This window comes from Dromiciops gliroides, chromosome X (genome assembly GCF_019393635.1).
Source record: "Dromiciops gliroides isolate mDroGli1 chromosome X, mDroGli1.pri, whole genome shotgun sequence".
Taxonomy (NCBI): domain Eukaryota; kingdom Metazoa; phylum Chordata; class Mammalia; order Microbiotheria; family Microbiotheriidae; genus Dromiciops; species Dromiciops gliroides.
In genome coordinates, this window is record NC_057867.1 from 43184692 (window position 1) to 43205383 (window position 20692).

The 20692-nt window shown below is 37.1% G+C and overlaps 1 long non-coding RNA gene across 1 annotated transcript in view; it reads right to left on the reverse strand.

Annotated features, from left to right (window-relative positions):
• Window positions 1–20692, reverse strand: part of LOC122733643 — a 454683-nt gene that overhangs the window by 160388 nt on the left and 273603 nt on the right. The window contains exon 3 of the long non-coding RNA XR_006353937.1: window positions 443–489. This is a non-coding gene — a long non-coding RNA (uncharacterized LOC122733643). The remainder of the gene's footprint in view (window positions 1–442; window positions 490–20692) is intronic.

Below are 20692 nucleotides of genomic sequence, written 5' to 3' on the forward strand. Positions count from 1 at the left end.
ATGTCTATCCTATAAATAATGCACAAAAATCAGTGAGGGGATGTATTGTGCTTTGTGAACTAAGGAAAGAACGTGTTATCAGTATGAAAGGAAAAGGTATCATACAAAATAATTTATGAAATGTCATTTTCTAGAGAAGTTTCTTTTGCTTTCCCTAAACAGTTTCTTTCTTTCTTTTTTTACAATGACCTCCAAGTCAGGTTAAATTTTAACCATCACTTTCGAAAGGGTCAAATTTCCTCTGATAGTACATCATCTGTCCCTATCTCATAATTCATGACACTAGAAATACCATGGTTGTTTTTATCATCTCTAGTACCTGAAAAGCTGTTGATTGAAAAACTCTATGTGAGAGAAAATGAAGCTGTTCGAAATTAGCATTAGCATCTAGAATAAGGGCATCTGAAAAGAACACAATCAGAACAACCACAGAATAACAGACCTGGACGTGTGAAGTCTCCTAGGCCAGAGTCCTGCTTCCACCAAACACTGCGAGCAAAGAAGAAAACACGAATGAAGACTGGATTAGCGATATATCCTAATGATTTCTATTTCTCATTTTTATCTGGAGGAAGTAAAAAGTTTCATCTGGATTTTTAAAATGCATTTTACCATCACAACAAAATATATTTCTAAAAGAAAATATCCACATTTGTAGTTTGTTTATATAATTTTATATGTTTTGCAATTGAAGATTAAGTAACCAGAATCCATAAATTTATTTCAGTTAGATACAAATTTACATGTCTGAAATCACAGTCATTAATCTTAATATAGCTTGACTAAAATTGGCCACAAGTCATTCCTCAAGATCCTATAGAATTAGAAATGGTTTCCCTCCCAGTGACTTCATCAGTCAGTGCTTCCAGTAACTCTAATACATGTTTTAAAAGTTAGTATGAATAATTCTCAATAGAGAATTTTGAATTTGAATGAATTTATTCTAATCACAACTTTAAAGTGAAGAATGTAGTCATAACTATCTCTAACTGGTAAAGACTGTTATTATTGTTAAAGCAAACAAGGAAAAAAAATCCATCTTCAAATTTTTCCCATGGGAGTTCTAAAAGGTAATGGGGAATCAGAAGAGTTTACTGAGTAAGGAAGTGGCAGAGATAGAGTTGCACTTTACAAAAATTACTTTTGTAGTTGCATGGAAAATGGTCTAGAGTAGAGAGGCACTGAGGTAGATTTTTGAGCATTAAGGTGATTAAGTAATTAAACATTAAGTCATATGGATTCCATAGGAAGATATTTTGGCAACTTCACAGATCATACATTAGAGGGAAGAGAGACTGAAAGAAAGGAAACCAATTATGGAATCATTATAGGCATCGAATGACAAAATGATGAAGGCCTGAACTAGGGTTTCTATGAATACAGAAAAAGAACAGATGCAAAAAACTGAGAAGACTTGACAGTAGAATAATAGCTCTAGCAAGTTAGGGGAAAGTAAAAGGCATGATCTACTCAAGATTCTGATGCTGCAAGAGAGTGAAGATGGAAATGTCCTAAAAAACAAAAAATAAAAAACAAAACCCAGAGATGTCTTTATAAGGAGCAATCTTTAGGTATGAGGGAAGAATATGAGTTTTATTTTAGATAAGTTGAGTTTCAGATGCTAATGGTATACATAGGTGGAGATGTCAAACATGCAGTTAGTGATTTGAGATCAGAACTCAGGAAAACAGTTAGGGTTGAATCTGGGAGTTGTTTACACAAAGATGAAAATCAAACCCAAGAGAGTTGCCCAAGTCACTATTCCACATCTAGTGCAGTGGTATAATCACAGTCTGAGTATCTAAACAGTCCAGGTAATAAAACATATCCAAATACTCCCCCCACCCCCAGTAAAAGCCATTTCCCAAGGCAATTAAAAAGAAGAACATAAAAACAGATAAAAGTCATTAGCTGGGAGGTTACAAAAAGTTTCCAACAACGTTTCCTAGAATATCAAGAGCTCCCTGTCAGTGTCCTAAAACTGATTTTATATTCTTGCCCAAAAGACCCACAGATAGGTCCTAAATCAACCCAACTTAGGGGAAAGTTAACAACCCACTGTCCAAGGTCTATACCACAACTTTCTTGTTTTTAATGGTGCCATCAGGTAATGTAAGAATGTGGAGGGTTGAATTATGCTTCACCAGATCCACTAAGATCCTGCCCTCTAACAGAAATAGATGACACCAATGGAGCAAATATAGAAACAGAAGCACTGGCAGATAGTCACTTTTAGGGACCAGTTTATCGATGATAATCCAGTAAAAGAGACTGAGAGAAGAAAGTCATATATGTAAGAAGAGAACCAAGAGAGTAACACAGGACCCAAGAGCAGAGAGGGCAAAAGCAGTTTGGCAGAAACTAGGCATAGACCAACATCTCGTGCCATATACCAATATAAAATCAAAATGGTTAATGGTTAATGATTTAGACATAAAGTATAATACCATAAGTAAATTAGGGGAGCACAGAAAACTGTACCTGTCAGATATATGGGTAAGGGAAGAGTTTATTACCAAAAAAAGAGATAGAGCTATATTTCACAGGAAGTGAAATAGACAACTTTGATTACATGAAATTAAAAACCATTTGTACTGCACAGGAAGCAAAGGGGGGAAATATGGTAAAAAAAAAAAATGAAAGTTTTTAACAGTCGGTTAGGATAACTGAAAGACGCCAGTTTTTGAAGGACCACCCTTTCGGGAAGGAGACCAATGGCATGAGCTACGCACGCCAGTCCGCCTGCTGCGCACGTCAGACTGCCTGCTAGCACTCCACTTCCGGGGTGCGAGCTTAAAAGGCAAGGAGAGAATGGAAGTGGGACTTTTTCCTGCTCTGCTGGTCTCCTGACTACGCTGCACAGGCTGATGCTGATGAGAGTTCTACTGGGCCCGGCTCGCGGTTAGCAGCAGCACGCGCTTGACACGGTCTCTCTCTCCCCAAAGGTGGCCTTTGGCTTTTGGTGAGTTTTATATGGAATATAGACTAAGCTTAGACTTAAGACAATTTGTATTGTGTTTCTACTTTCCTATCCTTCTAATCAACATCACCTTGTGACTACCATACAATAAAAGCTCTAACTAGAAAACCAGAAGTTTCTTCCATTTACTAGTCTGGGAGATAAATTAAGGGAAAGGTTAAAGAGGGGAGAATTATGATCTAATATCCAATTTTAAATCTCACAGTTTGGCAGTAGTAAATGACACTGGTAATGTAGTGTTTGATAAACCCAAAGACTCCAGCTTCTGGGTTAGGAACTCAGTATTTGACAAAAACTGCTGGAAAAACTGGAAGATAGTACGGCAGAAATTAGGCATAGACCAACATCTTACACCTTATACTAAAATAAGGTCAAAATGGATACATGATTTAGACATAAGAAGTGATACCATAGGTAAATTAGGAGAGCAAGGAATAGTATACCTATCAGATCTTTGGAAAGGAAAACAGTTGATGAACAAACAAGAGATAGAATATATTACAAAATGCAAAATGGATGATTTTGGTTACACTAAATTAAAGAAATTTTGTACAAACAGAAACAATGCATCCAAAATTAGAAGGGAGGCAGAAAGCTGGGAAACAATTTTTCTGGCCAGTACTTCTGATAAAGGCCTCATTTCTAAAATATATAGGGAACTAAATCAAATTCATAAGAATCCAAGTCATTCCCCAATTGAGAAATGGTCAAAGGATATGAACAGGCAGTTTTCTGATGAAGAAACCAAAGCTATCTATTCCCATATGAAAAAATGCTCTAAATCTCGAATGATTAGAGAGATGCAAATAAAAACATCTCTGAGGTACCACCTGACACCTATCAGATTGGCTAAAATGACAAAAAAGGAAAATAATAAATGTTGGAGAAGCTGTGAGAAAATTGGAACACTAATCCATTGTTGGTGGAGCTGTGAGCTGATCCAACCATTCTGGAGAGCAATTTGGAATTATGCCCAAAGGGTGATAAAGCTGTGCATACCCTTTGACCCAGCAATACCACTTTTGGGTCTTTTCCCCAAAGAAATCATGGAAAGGGGAAAGGGACCCACATGTACAAAAATATTTATAGCTGCTCTTTACGTGGTAGTAAGGAATTGGAAGTTGAGGGGGTGCCCATCAATTGGGGAATGGCTGGACAAGTTGTGGTATATGAATACAATGGAATACTATTGTGCTGTAAGAAATGATGAGCAGGAGGAGTTCAGAGAAACCTGGAGGGTCTTGCGTGGGCTGATGATGAGTGAGATGAGCAGAACCAGAAGAACATTGTACACAGTATCATCAACATTGTGTGTTGACCTACTGTGACAGACTAGATTCTTCTCACCAATGCAATGGTACGGAAGAATTCCAGGGGACTCATGATGGAAGAGGATCTCCAAATCCAGGAAAAAAAAGAACTGTGGAGTATAGATGCTGAATGAACCATACTACTTCTTTTGTTTTTGGTGCTGATGTTTATCTATTTTGAGGTTTGTCATCATTGCTCTTATTTTTCTCTTATAACATGACTAATGCAGAAATATGTTTAATGTTATTATGTATATGTATATGTGTGTATGTATATATATATATATAACCTATATCAGATTGCCTGCTGTCTAGGGGGTGGGAGGGAGAAAAAAATCTGCAATTGGAGAGCTTGTATAAACAAAAGTTGAGAACTATCTTTACATGTAACGGGAAAAAAATACTTTATTAATTAAAAAAAAAACATTTGTACAAACAAATACAATGCAGCCAAAAATTATAAGAAAGATAGAAAAGTGTGGAGGGGGATTTACAGCAAGTTTCTCTGGTAAAGTTCTCATGTCTCACATGAGACATAAGCCAAACAGAGAACTGAGCCAAATTTATAAAAAAAAATAAGAGCCATTCACCCATTGATTATTGGTCAAAAGATATGAAGAGGAAGCTTTCAGAAGAAGAGATCAAAGCTATCAAAACTATTACAAATGCTCTAAATCACTACTGATTAAAGAAATGCAAATTAAAACAACTCTGAGGTACCATCTTACATCTATAAAATTGACTAAAATGAAAGAAAAGGAAAATGACAAATGCTGGAGGAGATGTGGAAAAATTGGGACACTAACACACTGTTGGTGGAGTCCAAACATCTCAAAGAACAATCTGGAACTATGCCAAAGAGGCTATAACAACTGTGCATATCTTTTAACTCAACAATAGCACTACTTGGTCTGTATCCCAAAGAAATCAAAGAAAAGTGAAAAGGACCTATCTACACAAAAATATTTATAGCAGCTCTTTTAAAGGTGGGGAAAAAATTTGAAATTTATGGGATGCCCATCAATTAGAAAATGTCTGGACTAATTATGGTATATGATTGTGATAGAATACTATTGTAGTATACAAAATGATGAGCAGGATGGTTTCAGAAAACCTGTGATGACTTATACAAACATATACGAACTGAACTGAGCAGAGCCAGGTGAACATTGTATACAGTCATAGCAACATTGTAGGGAAAAGCAATTGTTAAAGACCCAACTACTCTGATCAAGACAACGATCCAAAACAATTCCAAAGGACCCATGTGAAAAAATTCTGTCCACCTCCAGAGAAAGAACTGATGAACTCTGAATGCAGATTGAAGCAAACTTTTATAATTTTTTTCCTTTTTATTATTTATTATGTTTGCGTTTTCTTTTGAAACACGACTAAAATGGAAATGTTTTACATAACTTCACATGCTAACAAATTGCTTGCCTTCTCATGGAAGAAGGGAGAGAATTTGGAACTCAAAATTTTAAAAAGTTAAAATCTTTTTACTTGTAATTGGGAAATATTTAATGAAATAAACAAAAATATTTTAATTTTAAGAAGTAAAGTAAAAGTGAAAATACCAAATAAAAAAGCTAACAATGCCCAGCCAGTCATGCATAAGGAACAAGACATTAACTTTCACTTGGAATAATTTAAGAATGTCACTATCATGGGTCCTTCATGGCCAGAATCACAATGTCAGTTTATAAATCATTAGAACAAAACTTGTAATGCATTTTTAGTATATACTGGCATATTTTCATAAGTATGGTGCAATGAAAATAGCAATAACTCTAGATTAGCTGTTAGTGGACCTCAGTTCAATTCTTGTATCTGACCTTTTTCTGTGACCTTGGAGAAGTCACTTAACCTCTCTGTGTCTCAGAAAAATGAAGATGTTGGACTAGATGGCCTGCAGAGTCCCTTCTAGTGTTAGATCTATGATCTTATTATAGGTTATTGAGCATATGAAAATTAAGCTGCTGTAAAGCATTGGTAGAACAGTCTACTATCTTCACACCTGCCATTCTTAATCCAGTATCCATCATCTTTTTTAAAATCCTAATTAAACAGAGCATTGCTTAATTAATGGAATGGCATATTCAATTTGAATTTTTATAAGGCCAATCTTATAAAAATCTTTTAGGAGCACTACTCCATAAACTAAATAACAAGGTCTGTTACCGAACTCAGCATGTGCCTTTCAATCAAACATAAGTCACTTTGAAAATTCCTAAAAGCAAATTCATAGTGTAGTCAAAAAAAAAAAAAGAATTATTTACAATGATTTCTGCCAAATATAATCTATTAGTTTGATAGCTATTCACTTTTATTTAATTCTGTAATTTATCTGAGTGGGTTTTTGTTCTGTGATTGGGGGGCTGGATTTGTGCTTTGCCTCCCCCCCCACAAATAACCAAAATTTTGAAGGCATAAATTAGCCAATATTTAGATAAAAGAATCATTAATTAGTTCATTTCTATTTTTTTTTCCAAAAATCAACAAATGTTTCATGGTTAATATGGATACTATAAGTTACAATATATATTTATCCAAATATTTACTGTTTCTAATATATGAAATCCTAAATTGAGACAGGCAAGTGTTTAAGAAAATCATATCTATATCAAGAGTTTCCTTAGACAAGAAAAAATGTTTCATGTTGACTATCTCACCTCAAATAACATCTTTTCTACTGGATTCAGATACATTTGCATTGTGTTTTTATGACCACCATAAAAAGTCACATGATGTTTTTACATCACTCATTTTTGGCAACACTTCCATTATGACATCAGATGGAAATTGAGGCAGAAACCAAATTCTTTTGTGAAAAATAATATTCTTTGCTTCACAGAATACAGTTTAGAAAGGCCATTGATAAACTCTAGGATAGTCAAGATAGTTAAGGATCTTAATGTTATACCATATGACGATCAGTTGAAGAAACTGGGAGGTTGATACTGGAGAAGAGAAGGCTCAAGGTGAACATGACAGCCATCTTCAAATGTCTGAATATCTGTCCTAAAGAGGGATTCGACTTATTTGTCTTGGCTCAAAGGAGCAAAAAGGGAATCAACATTTTCAGATCTCATACAGAGAAGTGAAACAGACTTTAGAGGACCAAAACTTTCATTCTGAGAATGAGCAATAAGTAGATATTATAGTCAAATTTGGGGTTAATATAAGAAAAGAACAACCCAACAATTAGAGGTGTCCAAAAGCAAAATGGACTGCTCAAGTTGATGGGTGGGTTCCTTTCATCATTTTCCTCATCTAGATGATCATTTTTGGCATTTTTTTTGGTGGCAGGATTGATTTGGGGGTATGTTTTGAAGTCAAAAGCTGTGGAAGGGGGCATCTGGGTGGCACAGTGGATAAAGCACTGGCCTTGGATTCAGGAGGACCTGAGTTCAAATGTGACCTCAGATACTTGACACTTACTAGCTGTGTAACCCTGGGCAAGTCACTTAACCCTCACTGTGCGTGCAAAAAAAAAAGCTGTAGAAGTCCCTCTAAACTCAAAAATTCTGTGAAAACTGTCCTGCAAAGTTAGCTGCAGAATAAATCTTTGTAAAATGAAAGTTAGTGTCTAAGAATGAGACTTATATTTCCAAACCATAACTTTTAATAGAGGGATGATAGGCTCCTAGCCAAGGATGTATTTTACCCAACAAAGACTGATAAAAATGTATTTGCTTGGGTTCTTACAAGTTTTATCAAAAGGAACTTGAAAATAAAATAAAGAGGGAGTGAAAAAAACTGTCCATGAATATCCACATCCTATGAATACCATAGAAAAGCTAGAGTGAAGGAAGTAAAATAGCATTTGAGATAACCATAACTTCACAGGAGACAAATCTAAGAAACGAGCCAATAGTTAAAAGTCATAATGTCAAATGAACTTTCAGATACTAAAAGCTCAGGAAATAACAAAGAGGAACCCACTTCAAGGTCCTAATTCGAGGAGGGAAATCTGACTTTATAGGTATCACTGTGTAGTGAGGGGATGAAATACATTATGTTACCATGGTTTTGGATGGATATATCTTGGGAATGGGGAGGGAGAGGAGTAGGAGTGGAATAGGTTAGCATTGTTTATGAGGAGGACATCATGATATGAGGAAATCCAGGAAGGGGAAGGATGAAGAAAGAAGAAAAACACATAGGAAAAGATCAAAGGGGTGAGAAACAAGAACCATTTTTATTATCAGAGTGTATTATAGATCATTTGAAGAAAAAAGGAAAAAAAATGTGGCGTTCTTGAAACAAATTGAAAGTCTCACATAGAAGACTGCTAAAGTCATTCCTGGAAATGTCAATTATCCACATATCTGATAAAGATCTTAGATCAAGGCCATAAAATCTCAACCAGTAGAGAGAGTGTAGTGATTTGCACCGAGTGGATGATGTTTGTATATTTGCTACAGCTAAGTAACTGTGCTATGTGTCTCAAGTGTTAGCTCTCCTGCTTGAGAAGGTGATGGAATTCAAAGAACTCTTCTCTACATTGCAGGTTTTTAGGGAGGATAAAGTGGAAATGCTTTCATGATAATTTTATTCTTCAAGAGGTAAAGGAACCAACCAACAAGGAGATTTCTATTCTGAATGTGATTTTCACTAATGGGTTGCTGGGGTAGAAATAATAGAAAACATGGATGGGTGGGATCTCTTCCTGTCTCACCACCACCCCTCTATTCTCTGACCATTGGCATCACCCTGAAAACTTGTACTACACACACAGGTTCTCTGCTTCTGATAGGGTCTAGGTCTCCATGGCACTTCCAAGCCATCTCTTCAGCACATACTCTCGCCAAGTACCTTCCTTCCAAACCTACTTTTCAGTACCTGTTTACAGTATAGTCTTCTTCACTGGAACATAAGCTCCTGAAGTGCAGGGGCTGTGCTACATACTCTATTTGTATCCCCAGCACTAAGCATAATGTTTGGCACATAGTAAATGTGTTCTAAATCCTTTATCCATCTGTCTTACTCTCTAGAGATCTATATAGCCTAGAGTTTTTGATAGGGCTAGAGATAGGGACTGGGACTAGGAATTCATTGGTATAGGAGACAATCAGGTAAGGAAACTTCCTCTTATCAAGGAAGGTAGGCAGTTTCTCTGCAACTAAGTGTCTTGAGAGTCACCTAAAACAAAGGTGTCAAACCCTCAATGGAGTGTTTGCAGAACCAGATTAAAACGTAAATGGGAAATACTTAGAAAAAGAAATAAAAAACAATAGAATATGGCCAATGTTCTAATTCAACAGGCAGGCAGCAGAGATCTGTATGTGTGTTTTAGTGGGCACATTTCTATTTGAGCCTCATATCAGTAGCCTAGAACACTGAGATGTTCAGTGACTTTACCAAGGTCATATAGCCAGTGTGATCCTACAACTGGACTTGAACCTAGGTCTTCCTTTGTTGAGGGCAGCACTCTATGTACTCTGTCATGCTTCCAATCTTGTGAGAAGGAAAGGCAATTTGTGCATAGTCTGATGTGTACCCTAGATTTGAGCAAAATAGATCTCAAAAGGTTCAGAGAATATATAGGTAGAATTTCCTGAACTGAAACATTACTGGGGATGTCACACCAAGACCAATGTGAGAAATTTGAGGATAAAATTCAGAAGATACAAAAGGAAGGGATTCTAATGCAGAGAGGAAAAAAACCACTGGAGTTCCCTGAAGATACTGATGTGAATACACATAGAAGTCACTAAGCAGCTAACATCTTGAAAGATGTACAGAAGATGGCACAACCATGTTCAAACAGTGGCAGGAGCATAAACTTCAGAATGAATTGAGATTGACAAAGGAAGCAAGTGAAAATAACGGAGCATTTAGTTTTGGTTTTGCTTTATTTGTTTGCTTATTAGTTATAGCATGAGAATAGGGAGGGTTAAAGGAAGGTTAGAACCTTTGCTTGGGGGTTGAAGGGATGAAGATAAGTGAAAACAGAGAGAATTCAGAGCTGTTCAATTCTAATTTGGCTTCTGTTTTCTATACTTAAGAGAATGACCTATGCAATGGAAATGACAGGAAAAAATGACTAACGGAGTCAAAATGCAAACTGAGAGAGCCCTTATCTCCCCTGGATGATTTTAAGTCAACTGGCCCAGAAGAACCACATCCTTGGGCAACAAAAGAATGGGAGGATGTGAAGACTAAGTCACTGTCATTGGTATTTGAAAATTCTCAGAAAACAAGTGAGGTTATACAAGAACCAAGAAGGGCAAATTCTATGCCTATTTTTTAAAAGGGGAAGAGGGAGAGAGAAAAGAGCATGCAATCTATAGGCCAGGGAGCTTGCTTTCTGTTCCTAGGAAAATTCTAGAATAGGTGATTTAAGAGATGGGCAGTAACTATCTAGAAAGGTAAGTAGTGATTACAAGTAATCAGATTTGCAGATGATATGTAGTTGGAAAGGATAACTAACATATTAGATGATAGCCAGTGGGGGAAAAGATACTGACAAAAATTGTGTTGAATCTAGCTGGAGAAAATTTAGTATGAATAAGGGTAAGATCTTACATTCAGGAACAAAAAAAAATAACTTTACAAAGAGAAGATGGAGGAGGCAAGGTGGACAGTAGTTCTGAAAAATAACTGGGGGGTTTAATGGACCACAGGCTCAAAAGGAATCAGTGCTATGAGGCCAAAAAATTCTAATGTAACCTTGGCCTGCATTAAGAGAGGCAAAGCTTCCAGAAATAGAGAGGCGATGATTCCATAGTATTAGGTCCTCTTTAGACTTCATGTGGAGTGTTGGGTTCAGTTCTGGGGTCCACAGGTTAAGAGAGAGATGAATAGGTTTTAGAGTGTCCAGAAGAGGTAAAACAAGAATGGCAAAGGGCCTTGAATCTATATCATGTGAGCAAAGGCGGAAAGAACTAGATATGGCTAGCCTGGAGAAGAGAAGACATAGCAGAAACGTAAGGGTTGTATTCAAATGTGTGAAGAGTTGATATGTGAAAGAGGCATTAGAATTTTAGTTTTGGCCTAAGAGGGCAAAACCAAGTAGCATTGCTGTTGTTGGTGGTTGTGGTGGTTGTGGTGGTTGTGGTGGTCATCCATGATGATGCTGATAAAAGTAGGAAAGAGACGAATTTAGGCTGGAAGTCAGGAACAAACCCTACTTTCTCACAAACAGAACTGTCTACAGGTGGAATGAACTATCATGAGAGGAGGTTACTTCCTGCTCCTTAGAGTTCCTCAAGTAGAGGCTGAGTGGCCATTTGGTAGGTATGTTACATTAAGAATTCCTTTAATGTATGGGTTGGAATAGTCTCTAAGGTCCCTTAGCACCCTTAGAAAAATCATTTTATGTGACTTAATTTTACTTTAATCTTTAAATTTAAAAATAATGTTCATCTGTGTGAAAAAAATTAATGTACTTATTTTGGACAATATCATGATTGTATGACTGGAGGAAGTAAAACCTGAAAATGCACAATATCACTACTGAAATAAAAGTTTTAATATCATTCCTCATAATGAAGCTCTTTTCAACAAAGAGAAAACTGAGTAAGAAATAGTCTCAATTTCTGGAGGATGCTTATTATAACACAAGTGAAGATGTGACAGCAATGCTTTTCTTCACTTGAACTCTTATCAATATAATGTCATCATGATTCAGGGGCAAAAACAATGGATTTAGAGGCAGAGAATAAATCTGTGTTTGAATCCAGTCCCTGGTACTTCCTACCTGTCTGATCTTTAAAAATCACTTCTCCTCTCTGGTCCTCTAGTAGGTGACCCTGGATCTAGAGTAAGGATCTTCCACATTCAAATATAGTCTCAGCTAGTTCCTAGTGGTGTGGCCCTGGGTAAGTCACATAACCTCTGTATGCCTTATTTTCCTCAACTCTAAAACAGAAACAAAAATATTATCTATCCCATAGGATCAAATGAGATGTCTGCAAATCTTAAAAGCAGATAAGTGCTAGCTAGTAGCAGCTGGAGAAAAAGAAGGAAGGAGAAGAGAAAGTAGAGGAAGAAGAGGAGGAGGAAAAGGAGGAACGGCTTGGATTATATTATCTTTAAAGTTCCTTCCAGTACTAGCTCTCTAATCTTATAATACATGAACTCACCCTATCATGGTTCATGCCAAGGCTTTCAAGTCCAGGGAAGAATAAGGAAATACATTCTAGGGCAGGCATACAGTAAAAATAGACAGGAAACGATCATCTTCATGTATGTAATTGTCTATCTTTCCACTGAAAGCAGTCATGCCTGAAGAAGGAAAAAAAAACCTATCACTGAACCAAAAGCCCAGGGAAGGTCATCTCCAAATGAGAAAAATGAAGCTGTTCAACTTTAAAGGGAAATGGATTTCAGCAGATAATTTTGATTTGACTAAAATATGATTCTGAAAATCAACTTGTATAAGATGAATGAAACAGGGGGCAGCTAAGTGGCGCAGTGGATAAAGCACTGGCCCTGGATTCAGGAAGATATGAGTTCAAATCCGACCTTAGACATTTGACACTTACTAGTTGTGAGACTCTGGGCAAGTCACTTAACCCTCACTGCCCTACCAAAAAAGAAAAGGAAAAGAAAAAGAAAAAAAAAACAAGAAAGGAAACTCACACAAAGCAAGATGGCATGTTTCACTGAGGCTGAAATGGGGTTATGTTGGGCACATTTCAAGATCAACAAAAGCCCCTAGGAGCAATACAGAATTTCCATTTTGGTAAAAATTTAATATATATTTTGGACAAACTGCTGTTGCTTCTTCTCAAATATGAAACCTATGTGCATTTTAATAGAAATTTGACATCTGGGCTGAGTCCACTTTGATGAATTCATCTAAACGTTAGTTGGAAACTGTTCTATAATACAGATTTGCACTTTTCTCCATCATCTTGATATATTGATTTAAGTAGTTAATAAATATGCTTAATTTATATTTCTAAGGCTTAATAAATTGAGTTAAAGCCAAAATGATTTGAAGTAAATATGATTTTCAGTCCTCATTGTTAGTTCCATGTCAGGTCATACATTAATGTACTAAAAAAGACAGTGAATAGAAAATCTCTCATCCACAGTGGCTACAAATGCTATTTATATTAATGACTTAATAACATTTAGATTAGTCCTTTAATGTACCAAATGAAAGCCTAGTTCCATTAAGGGGGAAAAAACAAGATGAGAGAAGAGAAAGATACAGTGGACAATTCGGAGGGGAGCAAGCTGTTTTAATATCAATGCCCATTCTTTTTTGTAATGGGTGGGAATATAAAATCATGAAGGCACCTGGGTAAATTAAATAAAAACTTAAAAGAGTAGGCTTCTCTTTGTTTCATTTTTGCCTAACAATATTTAACCCAATGCAAGAGACTAGATGATTATGTAACCAAGGAGAATTCTCAACACACTAAATTCCTACTATCCATGTAAAAAGAGACTAGAGCAAGCCCACCTTCAGTAGTTTTGCTGTTAACTAGAAATGAATTTTCATCCTTTGCGGTTTAGTTAATCCTTGTGTCCAGAAGCAGACATCTGCAGATCTGGGGATCCAGGGTCCAGCAATTGGTACCCGTGGGAAAAACCATGAAGATAACAAAAGTTTAACTGGATGAAAATGATTTATGTCTAGGATGATCTCTTCATTAGCTGTGGGCTCTGATGCTACCAGCTAACCCCACAGCCTTGGCACACGAATACAGAGGGATACAAGTGCAGTTTGTGAATTACTAAAGAGAAAACCAGATTCTTTTGGAATATTAGTGTTCTTTCCACATAATATGGAGTGCCCTACTTGGGCTTGTCCCATCTGATAAGGGATATATCTCTTATCCATGGTTTTCATATCCAAACTGTTTGAAGGCTGAAAATTTACTATTTCTAGCAGTTTAAGATCCTCCAAATTCCCTTGCTAAGCTAAGGTCAGGTTCAATCCCAGGTTTATTCACACTTCAAAATTCCAGTAGATTCTGATGTGTGCATAAGGCATGCTGGTATCACTCTATTCACTGTACTACTAAAAAGAAGTTATCTGCTTTCGATGTCAGCATTCCTTATAAAAATACATTTAGAAGCATTTTCAAGTAAAGACTAGTATAAGTGAGAAATATTTTTAAATGATGTAGTTGGAATTAATAGGCATAACTATTTAAACATAAATGAGAATAAAGATGAAATTATAGAAGCCAGAGGAAGACAAGTATGTATTTGAAATTCCAAAAACACATGACACTATATTTGTCATTACAGATCAACTTTAGAATCTTCTAAATTGACCTCTCTAGACCATGCAATGATGATTTAATTCCCCATTGAACTTTCTTTGCTTTAACACAGGGGTATGTCTATGGAAGATAACCAAGTCATGATGGCATGGTCCACCTAATCCTGATGTATTCTGATCTGTACTATTAAGATGTCCATAATCAGGGGCAGCTAGGTGGCGCTGCAGCGGATAAAGCACCAGCCCTGGAGTCAGGAGGACCTGAGTTCAAATCCGGCCTCAGACACTTGACACTTACTAGCTGTGTGACCCTGGGCAAGTCACTTCACCCTCATTGCCCCACCAAAAAAAAAAAAGATGTCTATAATCATCAGATAAGCTATTCTATACTTAATTCTCCCCAAAATATAGATATATCCTAGGTAATTCGTGCAGAATTTGGAAATTTTTGGTTACTCCATAACTAAAAGTTATATGGATGAACAGGCAAGCTAAACCTCACTTTGCCAATATTAAGGGGAAGTTTGGACAAGAATATCCTTTTCTTGTTTGTTTTTTAGTCATATGATTCATGGCCAAGAGGATTTGAGAGAGAAGGTCCTTGCTGTACAAAGCAAACAAATGCTTTACTCTAGAGGACAAACATTATTTTAGGTTATTTCTGTACAGCTCTGAGAGAAACAAAGTAAAGTTAAAAATAACTTTTAAAAACCTTGTGAAGTCTTTTCTTCCCAAAGTTCTACTTGGGTATATGCTTAGATTTATAATTGGAAGTTCTGGAAAAGAAGGAAGTTTATAATATTATTTAAAAAGATATCACATTTAGATGAAGTAACACCTAGCTAAGAGTTGCCAACTGATGAAACAGCAGATGCTTCACTCTTTTACAATAAGTCAAATGGCCATAGATAAAGAAGAACTATGGTTTGCATGCTCTCACTGGCATCCTGCTGCTACATGACTACTTCTGGTATTAAAAAATGGGAAGGAGAGAAGTTGTGAGGGTAATGTAACCTCTTGGGAATGACCTAGGACACTGTAGCAATGAATGATTCCCTAAGTGGAAACGTGGATAGACAAGAGCAAAAAGAAGGTGTAAAATCTATAAAGGGAGTGATGATGGGGAGAAGTTTGGATGTTTCACCAGAAACAGCATCTGAGGCCAAAATGGCTTGAAATCTCAGGGTTCAAAGTAACTTAGAAACCTTTAAAGAGTGTCTCTAGCATGTTGAATATCAGTGACAGTGACAACAGCAGCGTGCTGTGCACATAGTAAGGAAACAGACATTTGCTGGGATCAAGACACACATTAGGCTAATATAAGATTTATGGGTCAACCAATATATGGGTGAACAAGAAAAAGAACAAGTATTCATTTTCAATATTGTTATTTTTGTTTGTCCTTCATTCTGGAAGAGGACCATGACATCAGGGTGATGCCATGACTTGAAGTGAAATGGATTTAAGTGAGGGAGGACTGTGCAAAGTCACCAGTTTCACTTTCTCCTCCAGAGCCATCTGAGTCCAGTGATAAGATATATATCAGGATGACTGGAGATGGCCCCAGTGTTTAAGGTAACTGGGGTTAAGTGACTTGCCCAGGGTCACACAGCTAGTAGCATAAAATATTTGAACTCAGGTCCTACCAATTTCAGGACCAGTACTCTATTAACTGTGCCACCTAGCTACTCCTATTTATTTTCTATAACATTTAAATGAACTTACATGAATTATGAATCACAGAATTTCATAGTTGGAAGAAATTACAGTGGTTATCTAGTTCCTAGTTTCTTAAACTGTGGGTCTCAACTCCATATGGGATCACATAACTTTATGTGGGGTTGCAAAAAATCGGGTAACAGTGAAAGATTATATAAACCTATTTTATGCCTATATACCTATAGTAGAATAAAAAATTCTTGGGCAAAATGGGCTCGAGAGTGGAAAAATTTTAAGAAGCCCTGATCTGGTCCAATTAAATGGCAAAAAAGGAATTCTAACACACCTAACAACCTCTTCTGAAAGATTTCCTATGAAAGTAAAACATTTTTAATAACTTTAATGGTTAGGAATTTGTCCGTTAAAATAAGCCTAGGGGCAGTTAGGTGGCACAGTGGATAGAGCACTGGCCCTGGAGTCAAGAGTACCTGAGTTCAAATATGGCCTCAGACATTTGACACTTACTAGCTGTGTGACCCTGGGTAAGTCACTTAACCCCAATTGCACACACACACACACACACACACACACACACGCCTAAAATTAACACTTTTAGTATTACTTCTGTTTCTTGTGACTATATAAAAAATAGAAATATTCTTCCACAAAACAACCCCCCAAATACTTGAACTCTACTATCATGATGCTCCTGGGTCTTCTTTTCACCAGGTTAAATATTATCATCCCCTTTACCAGTGCTAACACAGTGACAACTCCATATCCTTCACAATTTTGGTTGCCTTTTTCTAGAACAGGGATTCTAATTATGGAGTCTATAGATTTTTATTTGTTTTAATATTTTATAACTGTATTTCAATATAACTGTTTCCCTTTGTAATCCTACAAATGTACTTTATACATTTTTTTGCAGGGCAATGAGGGTTAAGTGACTTTCCCAGCATCACACAACAAGTAAGTGTCAAGTGTCTCAGGCTAGCTTTGAACTCAGGTCCTCCTGAATCCAGGGCCACTGCAGCACCACTTAGCTGCCCCCTACATTATACATTTTCAAGCATTATTCTGAGAAGGCTTCACCAGATGGCCAATGGATCCATGACACAAGAAAGGTGAGGAACTCTTGTTCTAAGTGCTCTCCAATTTATCACTACCCTCCCCAAACTACAGCACCCCAACCAGAAAACAATACTCCACCTGAAGTCCAAAGAAGGCAGTGTGCAGAGGGACAACCACTATTTCATCATAGGAAATAATGCTTCCTTTAAAGGACCCAAAGATGATATTAGATATTTCATTCTCACATCATACTTGACTCATACATACTTAGCTTGAAGTCCACTAAAAGCACCAGATCATCTTCACAATGCTTTCTAACGTTTCCCCCATCTTAAAATTATGAAGTTGCTTTTTCAAACCAAGGGTAAGATCTGACATTTATCCTTTTAAAGTTCAGCTTCTTAGAGTCAGCACAACATTCTAATTTGTCAATGCAATTCTGAATTCAGACATTACCATCCAATATGTTAGCTATCCTCTGGGTTTTCTATTGTCTGCAAATAAGATGAGTGTGCTCTCTATGTCTTTATCTTTTTCAGAGAAAAAAAAGATAGCTAACTAGCTGGATGATCCAAGGTGTCAATTAACCTCTGACTGCTTCAATTTCCTCAACTGTAAAATGAAGATGATAATAAACAGCATCTATACAACCTTTCCAGGGTTGTTGTGAGGTTCTAATGAGAAAATTCTTGTAAAGTGCTAAGCACAATATCTGGCACATAGTAAGAACTTAATAAATACTTGTTTCCTTCCTCCTAGATAAGAAAGGCATCAGGGATGAAAGATGGAGTTCTGTGCATGAAGAATGGCAAAAAGGCCAGTTTAGACACAAAGTATATGACGGGGAGTAATGTATAATTAAGCTGGGAAAGGAGGTTAGAATTAGGTTGCCAAGAGCTTTAAATGACATATAGAGGAGTTTTAATTTGATCCTAGAGGAAAGTAGGGATCCACAGGAGATTATTGAGAAGAAGTTGGATATATTAACTTTGGAAGAATCACTTTGGCAACCTGGTAGAGGACAGATTACAGAGCACTGGTGGTGTCAAGTTCAAATAGAAAGGGGTCCTCCAATTCATACATAAAGATCTCCGTGGGCCACAGACTGATTTAGTTTTTTTGTGTTTTTTTTTTTTTTGGCAGGGCAATGAGGGTCAAGTGACTTGCCCAGGGTGACATAGCTAGTGTCAAGTGTTTGAGGCCGGATTTGAACTCAGGTCCTCCTGACTCCAGGGCCAGTGCTTTATCCACTGTGCCACCTAGCTGCCCCTTGATTTAGTTTGTAAATGTAATATTATCTATAGTTGATTGAATTTTCATTTGGTTAAATATTTCCTAATTACATTTGATTTTGGTTCTGGTTGCACTCAGGAGTATCATGGGCTACATGTTGGACTCCTTTGCCCCAGGAAACTCTCTAATATTATAAGATGCAGAGCAGGGGCTGATTAGCATCAATGGAAGGAGTTACTTCACCTGAGACTTTCATCCTTTGAGTTTAATTATAATCCCTATAAAAATTCTCTCTTCCTCTTAGTCTCTGTCTTTCTCCCCTCCCTCTTTCCCCACTTCTTTCCTTCTCTTCTCCTCTATCCCTGCCCCCTTCTCCCCCACACTCCTGTGTGTATGTGTAATGAAAATCCTAGTTCCTCTCTTGAGCTGCCTCTTTGGAACTCTATTGAACAACTTGCTGATACTTACACACACGATTATGACTCTGGACTAGCTCTCTCTCATGCCTGGAATTCATTCCCTTATCCTCTCAGTTTCCCTGGCTTTCTTTTGCTTCAAGAATAGATTAAAATATCAGCATCTCCAGGAGGTCTCTCCCACTGAGATCACCTTTTATGTACTCTGCATACATTTTTAGGTACCTGGTTGTTTGCGTGTTGTCTTCCTTATTAGCATGTGAACTCCTTGAGAGCAGAGACTGTTCCTGCCTCTAGTAACTGCTAAATAAAGTTCTGTTGACTGACAGAGGCAAAAAGTGAAGACAGCCTTTTCTAAGAGTTTGTTTATGAATGGGAGGACAGATAGATACAAGATGAGCGTTAGTAAGGGTAATAGAATTCAGTGGGTTTTTTTAAAGGATGTAGGATATTTGGTCATGTTTGTAGGTAGGAGGGAAGGAAGCAGTGGATCTAGGAAGACAGAACAGCAGAGATGGCACATAATAGTGAAGGTAGGGGCAAGCAGTTTACTGGAGAAAATGGTAGGGAGTGAGAATCAGGGTACATATAGAGAAAGTGGCTTTGTGAAGGAGAAAGGCTACATCATTATTACAGGAGGAAAGGAAAGGAAAGAAGAATGAGAGATGATAAAGGGGTTGTGGAGTAGGGTGAAGAGAAGTTTCTTGAAGAATGGCTTCTCTTCCCAGGAAAGCAGGAGATCTTAGCCTGGAATCTGACGACATGGTGTTACAAGAAAAAACTTGGTATTTTGAGGCAGATAATCTGCATTTTAATCCTGACTCTGCTACCAACTGTGTAACCAGACATAATTTCTCTTGGGCCTTTGATTTACTCCTCTTTAATAATGAGGGGGTCAGACAACTGTCAGGATAACTATATTCAAATATAATTCATTTCCTTTGCAATCCTGTGTATTTTAATTTACGCAATTAAAATGTGATTCTGAGGAGTTGATGGGCTTCATTGGTCTGCCAAACAGTACCAAGACAACAACGAAGGCTGAGAACCTCTTGAATAAGGTTCTTCACCAAGATAGCGGGATGAACTACAGATGTAGGATGCTTAAAATGAGAATTTAATAAATTCCAGTGACTCCCTGTTGCCTCTAGATCCAAATATGCAGCAGCTAGGTGACACAGGGGATAGAGCACTGGCCCTGAAGTTGGGAGGACCCGAGTTCAAACTTCACCTCAGACACTTGATAGCTATGTAACATTGGGTGTGAAACAGAGAATCAATCAGGGAAGAGTCAAAGGATTAACCTGCTATTATGTTTCTCTGATGAAAGTCGGAAGACACAAGGGAAAAAAAAATTCAGTGAAAAGGAAAAAGGGACTTTTATGAAGAGAGCATTGTGGAGGTACAGGAAACTTACAAAGCAATTTTGATTATAAAAGGACGTGGAAGATGGAACAGAGGATGACAAGAAAAGCATGACCTGGCCCAGTGGTTTGTGAGGGCTGAAGTTCAGAATAAGCCAAAGCAGTATAGGAATGTTAAGGATCATGAAAAAGGATAGATTTTTAAAACTATATGGAGAAAAGGTCAAAGAATGTGTAAGACCATGTATCAGGGTATAAACAATGATCATGACAGAGCATGGAGAGAAGACAGGACTGGCACTCTCTTATTTTTCTTCAATTTTCTCTACTAGTAAAATAGAAAGTAAGAAGCCTTAAATGATGAGAATATCTAAGCAAATTTTAGGAATTTAAGGCACCAAGCCCAATGAGACTACACACCAGGATCCTGAGAGAATTTACTGACAAGATGGGATCTTCATCAGGCA